A 13850-nucleotide genomic window follows, 5' to 3' on the forward strand; every position below is an offset into this window, starting at 1 on the left:
TGTGACTGGAAACATCCTTTGGTGATTCTTTGGTAACACAATCACTAAATCCAAAGCTATGACCTTTCAATATGTTTAAAATAAAAATTGTAAGTGTAAATAAACCACAGGAAACGAACGACAGGGCTGTACCGAAATCGACAGTTGTCGAAAAATCGGCAGGAGGACCGTTCGGTAACAAGTCTCAGAAGCTTACTGAATAGGAAATTTGGATAAAGAACCGAAAATGACGTCACTACCGAGTCTAACCTACTGCACCGATTGGTGTGAACGATATGGAATAGGGCCTAGGCTGCGCTAGATTTTTCGGTTGAGAACCCATAGAGCGAACAGCCTGATCGAGGTGGTCCCACAGATTCTCGGTTGGGTTTAAATTCGCGGATTTGCCTTTCACAATGACGAGCTAATCCAACCAATGCCATGAAAACATTCGCCAGAACTTGTCGTTCCTTCCTGTATGCAGGGTGATGGCTTTCAGACGTTTCACGCTGTACACGCTAATGACCATCTGTTCGATGGCGCATAAATTTTGGTTCATCTGAAACAGCCCTCTGTCGCCACTCACAAGCGAACATTCCCAAATGTCAATAAACGATCTTGATGAAACTTGGCTTGTGTGTAGAAGGAGCAAAGTTTAACAACACGTAATTTTTTGTTTGTCGCTGATTTCATATTTAAAGGATAAAACACACTACGAAAGATAATATGGCGTTTTAGAGGGAATATCCTCGAAACGATGATATATAAAAAGTATTTTCATGCAAGAGTTGATATGTAATAGTTTTTTTTAATTGTATAATCAACTTCAGTACTAATTTGAAATTTTGCAAAGTACCTCACTACCATAAATTAGAAAAATGAAACCTTTTGTAATAACATAAATTAAAGAAGCTTTCAAGACATATACATTACTGTGTAATAAAACTGGACCTAAAATACCATTTTGGAAAATAAGCTGTACACAATGTGCTATCAGAGTATTTTCAACATAACTAAGAGATTGAAACATCCATTCCTATTCTACTTATATATTTTGTATTGTATTGTGTTGTATATTAACCTGGGACCTAGAAACGACGGGGAGCCTCCATCCCTGTCGCAGCCGCAGTGGCCCATAGCCCCACGACGACTAACGCAGTCCACTTCACCCCTCTGCCGCCCCACACCGAACCCAGGGTTATTGTGCGGTTCGGCCCCCGGTGGAGCCCCCAGGGAACGCCTCACACCAGACGAGTGTAACCTCTGTTTGCGTGGTAGAGTAATAGTGGTGTACGCGTACGTGGAGAACTTGTTTGCGCAGCAATCGCCGACATAGTGTAACTGAGGCGGAATAAGGGGAACCAGCCCGTATTCACCGAGGCAGATGGAAAACCGCCTAAAAACCATCCACAGACTGGCCGGCTCACCGGACCTCGACACAAATCCTCCGGCGGATTCGTCCCGGTGACCAGGCGCTCCTTCCCGCCCGGTAAGCCGTGCGTTAGACCGCAAGGCCAACCGGGCGGGCACTTATTTATTTTGCTTATATTTGTTTCAATATAATGAAAAGAATGGTTGCTGCTCACCATACAGCGGAGATGCTGAGTCGCAGAAAGGGGCAACCGAAAGATTGTCGGAAAGTTAGCTTTCGGCCAACAAGGCCCTGGTCAAAAATTCACGCACACACTTACACACACAAGCGCGCGCGCACGCATGCAAACGCAACTCATACTCTCATGCCCACAGTCTCTGCGAGAGACTATGGTCTTGTGTGTGTGAGTTACGTTTGCGTGAGTGTGTGTGTGTTGTCTATTTTTGACAAGGGACTTGTTGGCTGAAAGCTAACTTTCCGACAATCTTTTGGTTGTGCCTTTCTGCGACTCAGCATCTCCGCTGTATGGTGAGCAGCAACCACCGTTTTCATTACATTATTACATTCCAATCTAGATTTTCCATTGTTTGACTTATATTTTTTATGTTTTCAATTGTTATTTTATGTTTCACATCCACTTTTTGTTGTTTTTTAGTTCACTACTTCACACACGTTTATTTTATTTATTGAAAGTAATAATTAACTATTATGATAGAAAATAATTACAACGATGATAATCTGTACAGAAATGCTTATAACACCATGCAAATAAAATTAACGAAATTTCTTCTCTTAATATTCACGACATTGAACATACGAAACAAAATTCGTCGAAAGCTGTATCCGTTCCGCAGCTGTACTTCTAACGTCGAGCCCCTTGGGAACACCAGAAAAATAAGTTTCTTGTTCCCAGGTACTATGCTTTAAACGATTCTTCCGCACTGAACAACTCAGTAATCTCACAATATGGGAAAGAAAACATCTTTCAAATATGTTTCGACCGGGTCAGACGTTTGACACAATGACACTTTGGGTTTCAAAACGAAATTTCTCGAATTCTCTGTCCATACTCGCTATATGGTTTTTTAAAATTTGAGAAGGTAGGTAGTCAATGTCAAAAAAACATTTTGAGCGTCGTACCCGAGGACAAGAAACATCTGGTGATCACAGAGGATTCGATGGAAGTACAGCTGTGGAACGTATGCGGCTTTTGATGTTGGAAGAACTTTATGAGAAGTTTTTCATACCTAGTTCTGTCGAATGATTCTGAAGTCAATCTCCACTCGAGGAAAATTGTAATAAGGTTGCAGTCACTCGTACATAACCAATCCTCTTCGCCAAGGCTTACCACTGAACTGAGATATTCTTCATACAAATGAGAATATTTAGAGGATCACCCGTGGCAATTTTAAATCGTGTTGAATTTTCTTTTATGACTCTAAGAACTATGGGACTTAACATCTGAGGTCATCAGTCCCCTAGACTTAGAACTACTTAAACCTAATTGACCTAAGGACATTACACACATCCATGCTCCAAACAGGATTCGAAACTGCGACCGTAGCAGCGCCTAGAATCGCTCCGTCACAGCGGCCGGCGAATGTTATTTTATATAGTCCTCTCCGTCGTGTATATTACGTGAAGAAATTTTGTTCGTTTTATGTACTTGGTGTAAAACAGTTGTGTTTTAAACATTTCCTTACAGATTGCAATTATTACGTTTATTTTTTTCATAATAATGAGTGATTCATTATTTTCAACTAACAAAATACATTTATGTGAAATGGTAAACAAAGAAACAAAACACAATCAATATAGAACGTAAAATGACAGTTTAAAACATAAAGCAAACATAAGAAAAGAAATAATTAGATTAGGAATGAAAAGTTCAGATTTTTAATTACGTATTTTGAAACTGCTCTGTTCATCTTATTTTCCAAAAGTGGTATTTTACGACCCAGCTTTATGACACAGGAATGTAGTTGCTTGAAAGCTTCTTTAATTTATGTGATAACAAAAGTTTTTATGTTGCAAAATTAATTAATTGTTGTGGGCTATTTTGCAAAATTTCAAATAACTGAGAAATCTGAATCCATAGTTTTCACGAATATTAATTACATATTAACTTTTATATGAAAAACATTTTTTTATACATCACCATTTCCAGTATATATTACCTCTCAACCTAAAATTCCAAATTACCTTTCAGCCTGCCCTTTAAAAGAGAAATAAGACACAAACAAAAAAATTACATATTGCACTATTTTCCTTCTCCTACACTGCGCTAAGTTTCATCAGCGACGTTCATTGACACCTGGCAGTGTTTCCTTGTCAGTGGACGTCCAGCTCCGTTACTGGCGTGTAAAGTCTAGCCTACGTCGCCGATGGATGGCAGTCACCATTGGTGCACGAACGAGGTCCATACACAGCAACGTTAACTGAACGGTAGATGAGGAGATTCTGTCGGTAGGACCTTGGTTCATCTGGCGGCTAACTGCTCACCCGTACAAATCTCTACGCCGTGATTCAACCCTGTCATTTACAGCACGTGGTGTACCACATTTGTATCGGCGACGGTTTTGAATAGCACCATTTTGCCATGCACATTATACATTAACCACGCAGTCATGTTAAAATTTGCGAACTTAACCACTTCGGAAATGCTTGCACCGTTGACCCAAAAGTCAATTTGAGTGGACCGTGTATTAGCAGTGGTAGCAATTTCCGATTTATTAATTGTAGTGAACAATGTGCCAAGGAAATTGTAGCACTTTCATTTGAATGAATTGGACCACTGCGACGTGGGGTAAGAGCGAAGAACATCAAACGTAATAATTGGATTGTTCGGTCAAAGCGAAATTGGAAGTAATGTATTTGTATCGCCACCATAGCCGGTCTGATGTGGTGCAGTGTAAATGGAGCTGTCGCTCAAGAGCCGGCAGCAAGTTCTGTGACAGCGCCGTTGCTGCCTGGTTCATTATACTGGAAACAGCCGCGGCGTAATTAAGCCACCCGCTCGTCATTAGTCGGCAAATCTGATAGCCCGCCTAGCCTGGGCGCTGCACCTGCCGGCACGCGGCTCTCCCACACAGCGGGCGGGTCTACCAGGGCAGGCAACACAAGCTTCGTCCGAAACCTTGGGTGGGAGGTATCACCCTATAAATAAACGGAAGGTACGGGCAACGCACCTTCCAAACATTGATGGCTGTGAAGCATTGATTATCATCTTGGAAAAAGTGGAACTACAACTAACAAAACCGTTAATTTTTTTTTCGTTCTTCTGTACGAATTCACCCTTAATTACAACAATGGATGACAGGGCGAAGACATATGTTGTATTCACTGACTAGGCAAAACAATACGATCAGCTGCTTCATAGATTGTTTGACCGTCTAAGGAACGAAATACGTCACTGCTTCTGCGTATAAGCGATCCGACACTTGGTTGCTAGGTTTGTGGACGTATGTGTGGCATTAGACGCCCACGTATAGGTCACGTACACTAAAGAGCCAAAGAAACTGGTACACCTGCGTAACAAGTGTAGGGCCCTCGCGAGCACACAGAAGTGCCGCAACACCACGTGAAGTAGTGCTGGAGGGAACTGACACTATGAATCCTACAGGGCTGTCCATAAATCCGTAAGAGTACGAGGGCTGGAGATCTCTTCTAAACAGCACGTTGCAAACATGATTATTGTAGTGGACTGGCCCGACAGCCAATCCACTATGACGGGTAGCCGAAAGGCACGCCTTTAAGCTCACGCAGTCTGGCGTGAGGTCTAGAACAGGTCAGAGAAATAAGACTAGCAAAACAGGAGGTAACTGGTAGAATACTTAACTTTAATCCATAAGTGGTGTACATCGGTTTGACGGTACAGGCATCACAAGTTAAATATCTATTGATAATGGCGCCTTGCTAGGTCGTAGCAAATGACGTAGCTGAAGGCTATGCTAACTATCGTCTCGGCAAATGAGAGCGTATTTGTCAGTGAACCTTTCCTAGCAAAGTCGGCTGTACAACTGGGGCGAGTGCTAGGAAGTCTCTCTAGACCTGCCGTGTGGTGGCGCTCGGTCTGCAATCACTGACAGTGGCGACACGCGGGTCCGACGTATACTAATGGACCGCGGCCGATTTAAAGGCTACCACCTAGCAAGTGTGGTGTCTGGCGGTGACACCACAATTATATTGTATAAATGGAGATGATGTTTTAACTACTGACGACGCCTTTGGCACAATTGTTTTATGAATCGCCAATGCGTGATGTAATTTTAGATATTTTACTTCTGATGAAGGTATATCTATATAAACCGAAACGCTGGTCAAGAATTTTAATAAATCTTTATCCTGCAACTGTTTTGACTGTCATCATTTACCGTGAAGAATTTCAACAGTTGCTGTTTCAGCCATGTTTAAAATCTTGATAATTTTTTTAGGCTACACCTACAGTATACAAAAGATTCAGTGTTATTTTTTGTAAGTACAAAAGAAAGAACTTTTTGTAACCTGTTTGCGCCGGCAGGTAGCATCATTGAATAATTTGCTAGTCAAGACAGCCAGTAAACGCGTTAATGTACATTATACAACGACTGCATGACAAAATTTTACTCGTGAAAAAGTTGCTACAAGAAACATAGTTTGGTGCCCTGGGAACCCTTGCGATGAACAGAACCCGTGTCACGTGATCGCTACCTCAAAAAAATGGTTCAAAAGGCTCTGAGCACTATGGGACTTACCATCTGTGGTCATCAGTCCCCTAGAACTTAGTACTAATTAAACCTAACTAACCTAAGGACATCACACACATCCATGCCCAAGGCAGAATTCGCACCTGCGACCGTAGCAGTCACGCGGTTCCGGACTGCGCGCCTAGAACCGCTAGACCACCGCGGCCGGCCCGCTACCTCAGTTACGACTACATTTACGCTTCACACCAGATACGACGTGCGTATTTTCAGTGCATACTTACCGTCACATTGAAGTTCTGGATCTCGATAATCGATAATGATTTTAAAACAGGTTTCGATATTCCACGAGAATATCTTAAGAACTTACGGTAAAATGTCCGATAACCTGCGCTGAATAACAATTGTAAAAATACCCATCTCCACAACTGGTACCCAAAAATTATGGTTTTTCTGCATTTTCTCAGGAACTGCCCATTATCAAAAATGGTGATTATAACGCGCCTAAGGCCCACGATACACCACACACACTGCAAGAGAACCAACCGATTTCATCAATTTGTCAGCGCTGCAGGAAATGTATAACGTTTTAATCTTGACCCTGTATTACAGGATAGCTACAGTACGCCCGTTCTTACAATAGGTATACAAATGGTCCCGAGGCCAAGTACTATCGAAAACACTTGACTTCTCATCTCTGCGACCAATAGAAGCCGGTATCTGACCCCCCTGAAAAATCTCATTTTCGCGGACTGCTCTTTGGAACATCTTGTTACCGTGCACTGTCGCGTATTAATAAGCGCTGTCGAGGAACTTGAAGCATCCCCAACTCTCTTGTGGTTCCCTTTTTAGGTTCTCCACGTCGACGTCTGCTCGTAGGTACGTATCGTCGGTAGGTTTTCCGGCTTTACTTCCCGACGTGACAGCGACGACTCTCCGATGAGGTGCGGGCCTTGTGTTTTGCTATTACTGCGAGTCTTGTAAATATCGCTTTTATTTAGTAATTTGACCGGCTAAAACTCTCCCCTTTTATGATTAAGACAGCCTGCGCCACCTTTCGGAGGGAGTGGGTACGTCAAAGAGTCACAAAATTTCATATTAAGCAGTCCGTAAAACACGTAAACGTTCACTTCAGTTAGCGTGTTAGTTAATGCCTACGCTTTCCGCTAGATGGTGCTGACTTACTGCTGAATAGCTTTGGTTCCGTAAAACCTTCACTGATTAGTGCTAGGTAAATGAAATAAGTATTTCACTTTCACTCTATATTCAAGGATTAAGATGGTGATGGAAGATGGCCTATTTAAAAGGTTCCTAGCCTGGAGGAATCTAAATAGACCGCAAATGCACGCGCTCTACGTCGTGATTCGCAACTAAAGGCACACGACACTTTCAAAAGTCCACACGTTAATATCTGAATACCGGTACCTCTGAATTCACTCGTATCAGCAGATAATTTGAGTTTCTGTCGTCTATATGTCCGTAGAGTTCCAGTCTAGCACTAAAGTCCTAAAATCCCCTTAATACTCCTTTGCTACCAACAGTCAGAGATCGTACACTGCATCTTTTAATCTCCGTAATATTTTACCAGTTTATCGTGAATGTTAACACGATAAAGTCCAACCTAATTATTGCCTCGCTGACTTACACGGGCCCCCCGCCCTTTAACGAAACAAGGAAAAAAGGCCGCAATAATGACGATTAGGCCTTTTTATAGGTTTTTCATCACAAGAGTTTGTCACTGCCTTCTTCATGACGGAGCTTCCGTGGCTTTGCTGTACTTAGACGTTAAGCTACTTGCTGATATACTATAATTTTGATCTGCAATTACCGAACTCTGATTCAGCACTATTTTCCCCTGTAAAAATTCTGTTCTTAATTTTAAATTATTCTTTCTATAGCTTTTTTCACTGTAAACTGAACCGAGGTGTTACAAACTGAGTGGAAAGACTTCAGGAAGTCAAGAAACACTGTATCTACCGGAGTGCCTAGATCTAAACTTTCACGATGCTATGTAAGAAAACAGTGAGAATCCTTTCTTGTGACTGGTTGACAGGAAAGACTTAATTTTCTTTAAGATACCTCGTTATGGTTGAGCTCAGGATATGTTATAGGATTCTACAGAAGACATATGTCAAAGGAACTGTACGGATGTTTTTTGAAGTCGCGGGTATGACCTAAGCTACGTCATTAATAATGAGCACAATCTTTTATTGTAATTCTTAGAAAAAATTTTACCCGCCGTGTAAAATTTGACTGCCATACCGTTAGACGCTGGAGATTTGTTGAATTTTAGCAGTTTCAGCCGTGTGTCAGCGCCACTAACACTAATACCTCCGTTACTCTTCTTCGCAGTGGTGCCAGAATAAATGTGAGGCAGTAGTTCTGGAATTTTCCTTGTATTCAGAATGAAATTTTCACTCTGCAGCGGAGTGTGCGTTGATTTGAAATTTTCTGGCAGATTAAAACTGTGTGCTGGGCTGAGAGTCGAACTCGGGACCTTTGCCTTTCGTGGTGAAGTGTTCTACCATCTGAGCTATCCAAGCACGACTCACGCCTCGTCCTCACAGCTTTGGTTCCGCCAGTACCTCGCCTCCTACCTTCCAAACGAGACGAGGTACTGGCAGATGTAAAGCTGTGAGAACGGGGCGTGAGTCGTGCTTGCGTAGCTCAGATGGTAGAACACTTCACCACGAAAGGTAAAGGTCTCGCTCGAGTTCGAGTCTCGGAACACAGTTTTAATCTGCCACGAAGTTTTATATCAGTGCACACTAGGCTGCAGATTGTAAATTTCATTCTGGAAACATCCCCTAGGCCGTTTCTAAGCCATGTCTGTGCAATATCCTTTCTTCCAGGACTTCTGCTAAGACAACATGGCTGAGTTTCATGCATACAGTACTGCATTATTAAAACTCATAAAGGAGTATATATTTACGGCCAATAGTAAGCGACGCTGATGCTGCTATGAACGTCTTATGAAACGAACTTGTTTGGTTATTAAGACAACTGTAGACAAAGTGTTCGCACCACATCCCCAACTTGCTTGTCTTAAACAACACACTTCTAGCTCTCCAATTAATCACCTAAGACCGTGGAACTATTTTTGATTTCATTGCTCTCACTTGCACAATCTTCAGTTGTATAAATGATATGAACCTTTGAAATAAAAGTTCCCTGAGTACCGTGCAGCGTCATAATGTAAAAAATTTTAGCAATGAAACGAGCTTTTTCAGTCACGGTTACAGTGGCCTTGCTCTTGCTCTGCTGATGTGCTTTAGGAATGGAGAGTCGCTGATATTTCGTCATTGCCTCTCACTGAGCGTGGCGTTACGTTATACACCAATAAGCGAAAACATTACGTCCACTGGTCTAATGGCGTGTTGGTCCTTTTTTCAAACATAGTACAGCAGCGATTTTGCTTGTTCGGCAGCTGTGGCCGAGCGGTTGTAGGCGCTTCAGTCCGGAACCGCACTGCTGCTACGGTCGCAGGTTGGAATCCTGCCTCGGGAATGGATGTGTGTGATGTCATGAGGTTACTTAGGATTAAGTAGTTCTAAGTCTAGGGGACTGATGACCTCCGATGGTGTGTCTCATAATGCTTACAGCCATTTTGATTTTGCTTGGCATGGATTCTACGAGCGCCTGTAGATTTCCAGAGGCATGTGGCACCAGATATCTACCCGCAGCTCACTAAATTCCCGCAAATTACGGGACGGTGGTTTGAGGGCACGCAGCTGGCACCCGGTATGAGTTCCTGTGCGTACAGTTCAGGGCTATTTGCAAGCCAAGGTCAGAATGAGTTCACTATTATGTTCCTCAAGCCGCCGCAGCACGATTGTGGCCTTGTGTCGTGAGAGTTATCCTGATGGAAGATGTCATAGCTATCGGAGAAGACACAATCCATGAAGGGATGCAGGTGGTCCACAATAATGTCCACGTAGTTCACTGATGTCATGGTGTGTTCGAGTACTAGCCTAAGTCCCATAGATGTACAAGTCAGCGTACTCACTGGCCTGTATCTGTGGTGCCGTTCATGTTTCGTGCAAGTATTCAACTGGATGACAGTGTGTAAGGACCCAACCATCGACATGGTGTAACAAGAAACGCGATTGATTCGATAGGTGACACGTTTCCATTGATCCATAATAAAAACTCAGTGATGTCATGCCCTCTGCAATCGTAACTAACGATGTCGTTGCGTCAACACAGGAACACGTAGTGATCACGTGATTTGGTGCTCCATGTTCAACAATAGTCTTTTAACGGCGTGCTTCGAAGCACTCGTGGCTGCACCGGCATTGTATGTTAGATCCACCAGAGATCGCGGCCTCTCCCCTTACACAGTGGGGACCTCTCCGATCTCTACGTTTTGTGATGAGACTTGGACGTCTAGCACCGTACAGTCTGCGCGTTATTCCACCATCCTTCAGCTATTTTCTAGAGGTGCTCACGTGGTAGTACGCAAAGAAACAACCAGCTAGGGCGTTTCAGAGATTCCCGTTTCCAGCCACAGCGTCACAACAATGTTTGTCAAAACCGCAGATATCAGTGAATTTCTACATTTTCGGCCGGTATCTTCGCTGTAACAACTGTCCATTCTGCTATCTTCTCCTTACATTCTTTCCTTACTGCGTCGCATGGCCGCAACATCACCAGAAGGCATTCAGCCTCGCGGTGGGCAGTCGTCATAATGTTCTGGCTCATCAGTGTAATTCTAGAAGGTCGTTGTTATGATCGGTCACGTGCCACTTTGGTGTTGTGCCGCGGACCGTAGAAGAAAACAAGTTCACACCAGCACCATAGATATATAAATCGCCCTATGCCTTTTAGATCGTATAAAAATGATAATTTTTACTGTTTTTTAATCCTGACAAGTACAGATTTTAGCTTTGACATCTATATATTTTAATTAAATATTTTAATATAAAAAAGATCTACTGAATACAGTATGTGCAAATGGAATGTAGCAAATGTACCAGACGCCACCTGTCGGTAATAGTGTTATAATTAATATAAATGACGTGGACTCTGCCAACCAATTTTATGTGACGTAGCATGAGCAAGTTGCTGAATTGGACGGGTTACTCCTGTAATTTAAATATCAGGTACGTTCTGGTACATTTGATGTTGATTAGATAGGATGAAAAAGATTTGCTTTCGTGAAATAGTAAGTTAGTATAATTATTTTTACAGATCTGAAGATGGTTCTGAAAGAACCGAAACCGGTCATATGAATAATAAAAAACAAAAAAATTGCAATCAAGACGGATTTAAAGTAACATTATAAAATCACTGATTGCTGTTATCCCATAAGACATTATGTCTGTTTTTTCAATGTTTCCCTCCTGCTGGTCGCACGCAGTTACTCTCCGGTAGCCGCGCGAGATTAGCCGAGTGGTCTGGACGCCGCAGTCATGGACTGTGCGGCTGGTCCCGTCGGAGGTTCGAGTCCTCCCTTGGGCATGGGTGTGTGCGTTTGTCCTTAGGATAATTTAGGTTAAGTAGTGTGTAAGCTGATGACCTTAGCAGTTAAGTCCCATAAGATTTCCTTTTTTTAAAAAAAAAAATACCTCTCCGGTATCGCTTACGTCACATGTCGCTAGTGCGACCCGTTGGTCTCTGAGGGCTGGCGACCAGGAAGAGGGAAGTCTGTATCCATACTCTCTGCTCGTGTTGTTAGCGTGTTTCATAATTTCCACGGCTGCTCTGATCTTGCGATTTGTAAAATTTGGCTGCTTAGCCAGTACGCGCGTTTCGTTACACTTGATTTCCTTGCAGCAGTCTTGCCGATATTCGACCACTGCAGATGTTCTGTGCTGCCCCAGACGAATGCAGAGATCAGGTTCTCATATGCGCGTTCCTATCCGTCTGCCGCTCTCACCGGTGTATACTTCCTCACACTGACGTCCTGTCTTGTACACACCTGCACTGTGTATAGAATCTGTCTCCTCCGTCGAACTTGGCTCCAGTGGTAGGCAGGCTGGGCACGAAACCGTCAGCATGGTTTAGCAATCCAGTCACTGATAGTGATATTATCCACGCAAGGTAAGCGTGCTGAAGGTTGCAGTTCGTCCACTTCTTGCCTTCGTCGCTTCCTCTTGTTTGTTGCCATGGCTGTTCGGACTGATTTATGATAGTATCCATTGGCCACGAATGTTGTACGATACCTTTTGAGCTCATGTCCTATTTTCTGAGCATAGCTTAGGCGCTGCCTACAGATGGCCAGAGAACGGATAACTGAGTTCTTGTGCACTGCGTGGTGGTCGGATTGGGCATGAAAATACATGTCCACATGTGTAGGCTTCCGGTACACTCTGTGTCCTAGTGTGCCGTCCGTTGACTGGCGTACTTCCACGTCTAGGAATTGAAATGCGGCATTCTTCTCCACGTTGACCGTAAACTGTATCTTCTCCTGCATTTCATTCAGAAGTGTAGCTCCGTTTCACCATGAGACCATACAACGAACGTATCGTCCATGTATCTGAACCAGCATAGTGGGTGACAAGAAGAAAACAAAATTCCGTTTCTTCAAAGGCCTCCGTGAATAGACAGTGACAAGTATGAACATTATGACCACTACCCACAGCCTCGTTCGATTCCTCCTGGTGGGGTTGCGGGCACGTGACATGGCAACAAAAGTAAGCAAGCGGAGCAGACACGGACGGGGGATCACCCAAGCCTAGATATGGGCTGCAACTGGGAAAATCCATTGAGATTGAGGCATGCCGAGGCTTGCGTTGGTGCTGTTTGCAGGTTTCCGTCCTGTGTTGGAGGCCAGACAGTATCGTTTAGCTGACGTGGTTGCGGCTGTTTGCCTTCTTCTCATGTTGACTGGCGCCACTCGGTTTTGCAAGCGTTTCCTGTCCGCTAGTGGCAGCAGAGGCGGTTATTGATATGTAGTAACTGTGGCCCTATCTTTGGCGCGACGTCGTTGTTCTTCCGGGTCGTGTCAGTGTTTAGTTCAGGAGGAGCCAGGTCCGTGCTGTGCGATAACACGCCGGGACCGCTGGCAGCACGCATGGACTGCCGGATGGAAGGGCTGTGGTCACGAGGGTGCACCACCTCGTCGTAAACCGGATCCTGCTAGCTTTAAGTTGAGTGCATTTGGATTCAAGTAGAGAAACCTCCACCATTGCGAGATCTTGCGATTCTCCAGTGACTTGGGTTCGTGTTGTTGCTCATAGTGTTGCCGAGGTGAAGAGCAGCGAGTGGAGTGCTTGGGGAAGGCGGAAGTGATTAGCTATCCCGGACTTATAATTACTATTTATTGCGTTCAGTTTGTTACTCTTTGTTAAGTTGAACCAGCAGTATTTTTCCTGCCTCATGGTCGCTAATGCCCCCATTACCTGCATTGGGGAGGGTGGGGGGGGAGTTGTTTGGTGTATGTACCGGCAGTGTACGTTTCCTTGCCTTGTTTCTGGTGAGGCGTGTAGTTTTGACAGATTCCTTGATTGTAGGTTGGTTGGCGATTCTTCTACTCTGGTCGTAGTGATTCCTTTCTCGTTCCAGGCGCTCTAAGCACAGTATTCTGCGGGTGGAGTCCAGACCGCAGGTACTGGCTTTGGCGTATTTTTACATCTTTGCATTTGGTTTATTGGACGTCATATAGCTTCAGAAAAATTATCATTAGTCATTCGTTAGACTGCCACTAGTCTAAGTTACCATCTTGTGAAGTGAATGCAACTCTTGGCTGCCTGTCTCATCGCTTGCGAAAGTGTTTTTGCCAGACCTACTCAGAGCTCGATTCCTGGTGCACCATCTGTGACTGGCCCCTGTGTTTTATTATTGTATTTGCTGTTTTATTGTGTGTATCTAAAACT

Source organism: Schistocerca serialis, chromosome 9, assembly GCF_023864345.2.
Source record: "Schistocerca serialis cubense isolate TAMUIC-IGC-003099 chromosome 9, iqSchSeri2.2, whole genome shotgun sequence".
NCBI classification, from domain to species: Eukaryota; Metazoa; Arthropoda; class Insecta; order Orthoptera; family Acrididae; genus Schistocerca; species Schistocerca serialis.